Source organism: Malurus melanocephalus, unplaced genomic scaffold (assembly GCF_030028575.1).
Source record: "Malurus melanocephalus ecotype Western Australia unplaced genomic scaffold, MMel_1.1 scaffold_891, whole genome shotgun sequence".
Taxonomy (NCBI): Eukaryota; Metazoa; Chordata; class Aves; order Passeriformes; family Maluridae; genus Malurus; species Malurus melanocephalus.
The window spans coordinates 22754-26926 of record NW_026624123.1 but is presented as its reverse complement, the minus strand read 5'-3'; positions in this window follow the sequence as shown (position 1 = coordinate 26926).

The following is a 4173-nucleotide window of genomic DNA, read 5'->3' as shown; positions in this document are numbered from 1 at the left end:
ATGGAAATATGCAAGGCCTTTGCAATAACAAGAACAAAAATGTGTGCCGGGCTCCAAAACTAATGTGGGCTTTGCTAAAAAAAAAAAAAAGATGTTTTTTTCCAGATAAATGGAGAACCTACTTGAGCTTTCTGCATCAGGTCTGTGTAGCTTTAGCCTGGCTGAAGCAAAGTAAAAATCTGTGTATGTGTGTGTGAGATGCAAGACAAACTGTATTTGTATTGGGTGAAGAGCTGGATCCTCCAGAGAAAATGGAATAGGGCTGTAACTCCAACAGTTGCTGTGCCAGAGGGTGCTGGGGAGGAATTGCTCACCTTCCTCGTTTGATGTCGTGATAAGGCACTGCTGGAGCAAAATCCTGATAGAGTGATCAAAGCATGCTTGAATTGTAACACAGTGATTCTCCTCTCATCCCCTCAGCCTGTGCAGTGTAGAATTCCCAATCCTACACTTAAGCCATTGCACTGAAATCTGTAGAATTCCTCACCTGGAATACCAATGGTGCTGTAAAAACACCTCAGAGTGAGAGCAAAGGGCTCATTGCTCCTGCAGCTCCTCTCCCTTTCAAAACCCACCGTTGCACGGGCACAATCCATTAATATTTTTAGCAAGTTTTCCTTGTGCTTTCCTAGCAACAGCCRATTCCTTAATGATTAATCCACAAASTGTGGCAAATCTGCRAGTTTGGGGATGCATGCTGAAGTCATCTGTGCTGCTTTACGTCAGCATTGCATAATCTGTTGACTGTCCCCTTTTTATGTAATGTATGTTTGGAGTTTGTTTTAAAATGTACAAATATTTTTTTCCCCTGCGTGCTGCTCCTCCGATATTCCATGTTTGCCTCTCCGTTGCCCTCTTGAGTTGCAAACTTGTAAGGCACCGTTTTTATGGCTGGGTCCAGCCGAGTGTTAATCCATTTCTCTCTTAAAAACAGCCTCTGGAGCATCTCAGCACCTCCTCTTTGCCAGGTAAGTTATTTAGAGTGTTAAAAAAAAAACACTTTTGGAGTTTCTGCTTCCTCCTGGTGGAAACAGGAAAGCTTCTTGTGCTGCCCGAGTCTATCAACATCATAAATGGACTTTTATTGGGAACTTGGTAACACATTAACTTTGGCAACATAAAACCGTTGTGGTTTTTTTTAAACTCATTTCAGAACTCGATGTGTCCGATTGCCTCAGGCAACGTGAAGGGTGTGGAAATAGTTCTGTGATGTTTTCAGGAATGCCTGGTTTTAGGGAAAAAAAAAACCAAGGGAGGTTGAAGTTGTGGAAATACAACAAAGTGGGGGTGGAGAAATAGTGCCATGATTTTTTCGGCAGAGCCTGTTTATAAGGAAGAAAAATACGGGAGTAAATATAGGTTGATGGAAGTTTATAATTGAACTGCTCGGTGGGATTGTGTATTTTCAATGTTACTATGTTTATTTGATGACCTAAAAATGCCAACTCCGACCCCCCGAGGCCCCTCTTGGCTCGCTGCAGCTGCAGTTCCTGGGAGGGCACGGGAAGGGTCTGCCCTGCTGGCTCTGCAGACACACACACCCAACTCCAGACAGCCCAGGGAAGGGGTGGGATGGGCTGGAAAATCGCAGCTCCTGGCAGCAGCAGCAGCCTGGCAGGCTCAGGGCACGGTGCCACCGTCGGGGTTGTGCCCGTGGTGATCCCGCTGTCCCGAGCAGAGTGGCTCCAGCAGCTTTTCCTGGCTGCCTGCCACTGTCCCCACTGCCTGGCTGCTCCCTGACACCCAACACTGCAGAGCACGAGCCAACTGCTGCTGCCTGGACGGATTTAAGGGGGAGAAAGGGCTGCCCCGGCGTGGAAGGGTGGGTTTCTCTTTCTCCGTTCAATCCAGCGTGGGTGTATTTGCCCAGAAGAAGCTGCTGCTTAAAGCCGCTCTGAGCTGCGCTGCAGGAGCCACCGTGGTCATTAAAAGAACACTAATTATGTGGGTAATTTTCTGAAGTGAAYCTCAGCTGCAGAGCCACTTGTGTTAAGGCTCCTGAGGCTTTCACCTGTGGGGTGACGTGGGGTTTTTGGGACACGGAGGGAGGAGGACACCGAGGACTCGGCAGTGCCACCGAGGTTCCAATGACTGCCAGGCTGCCCTGGCTCAGTTATCACAGTGCTGATGCTGTCTCTTGTAAAGGTACAGTACTGTGATAACTGAAGGATGGCAGCCATCTGAGCTTCACAGCGTCCTGGGGACACCCCTGCAGCGGTGGAACACACTCATTTCACCTGGAACCCTTCTAAAAAAAAATCAAATTTATTTCAATAAAATATTCCACTTTTTGCCTGTTTATTGACTGTGTGTCTGGGGAGGGCTTGCAGAAAGGCTGTGCTTGGGAAGTGTTYAGAAATGGTTCCCAAAGCAGCCTGGTGATGGTAAAGAGCAGTGRAACGGCTCAGTGGGGGATACTTGATAACAGAACAAATTATTCTGTGGCAATACAGAAAATAAGGGCCATTTTAGATACTGTTTAATATTCCTTGTTAAAGTTACTACAGCCTTGGCTGGCAACTGTAACTCCTGTGTCTTAAATCAGTGGTGGATCAGGGATTCTTCAGGCACTGAGGTAATGATGAAGGTTGGACAGTCCCCTGCAGGGTTTCCTCGGGGCATTTCAGCTTTGTCAGTGGGAGATTGAATGTCCTGGGTCATTTTTACAGCGATGTCATCAAATCCCTGGAAATGAGGCGATTTTCAGGGAGCCTGTGCTGGTTTTTGTGCTGTGAGTTAACTCTGCAGTGCTGGGACACGACAGCAGAGGGGCCCCGCGGGCCGGCCTGTGCTGGGAGCGTGAAATCCCAGCGTTTTTGCGTAAAGTAACCCGAGCCCTGCAGGAATGGCCGTGCGGTGMCTGTTTCCCAAATTTCCTGCCTTTCCCGAGGAGCTGATGGCGTTCAGGCTSCCGGGGCTGGTGCAGCACTTTGCAGAGATCGCTGTTTACTCTGCTCCTGCATTTCAGCGTGGTCATTGACCCACTGGAGTGTAGAAACTTTCTGCCGGGCTGCACGATTCGTGTCCAGCCGGGCTTTGCCCTCTGCTTCCCAGGGAGAGGACAGGGATGAGCCCCAACATGGTTAGAGGGTGGATTTTTATTTCCCTGCTCCTCACTGGAAGTTTTTGGGGCCAGCCCGAGCTGTTGGTGCCCGTGGGCCCGGTGGGGTCGGGGCTGTTATGGAACATTTTGCCAGCCTGCGTCACTTAAAGGGGGGAAATTATTACAGGTGTTGTGACAGAGGCTCGAGGCTGCTTCTGGAGGAGGGCTCCGTCCAACCAGAAACTGCAGATGATAAAAAAGAACATCCTGCTAGCAAGAGTTKAAACTCTAGATTAAAATCTGAGCAGAGTCAACCCTCAGCTTCCTCTTTCCGTCAGCCCCAGGCTCCCCTTGAGCAGGCAGGAATGTTAATCCCGAAAAGGAGCAGCGCTTATCCCGCATGGGCTGTCCCACGGTGACACTCGTGTGCTTCTCTCCCCGTTCCGTGCCACATTCCCGTGCCACATTCCCGTGCCACCTTCCCGTTCTACATTCCCGTTCCACAGGGACACTCGTGTGCTCCTCCTCCCCGTTCTGTGCCACATTCCCATTCCACAGTGACACTCCTGTGCTTTTCCCCGTTCCATTCCACATTCCCGTTCCACAGGGACACTCCTGTGTTCCTTTTCCCCGTTCCGTGCCACATTGCCGTTCCACAGGGACACTCGTGTGCTCCTCCTCCCCGTTCTGTGCCACATTTCCGTTCCACAGGGACACTCGTGTGCTCCTCCTCCCCGTTCCGTGCCACATTCCCGTTCCAGGATGAACGGGAGAGAGGAGGAGCTGTGGGATCCTGGGGACGGGAGCGTTTGTGAACTCCCAGGCTGCYAGTGCTGGGTTCATCTCTTTTTATGTATTGATAGTGTGAATGTGAATCCTCTTTCCTGGGACAAGGGCAGGTGCATCCAGCCAGGGGCTCTTGGTGCTGCCCCAGGGACAGCTCCAGGCTCTCCCTGACGGGTGTAGGGCACTGAGAAACCATAAAACTCTTTTTCTTCCTAAGATCAGTGCTCAGAGGCAGATCCGAGGTTTGCCRTGGAGCAGACCCAAGGAATTCAGTTGTTGAATGAGCAGGTTAATGACCAGCCCGTGCCATTTTTAGGGACGTGCAGCGGGGCTGTGCGGCGTGG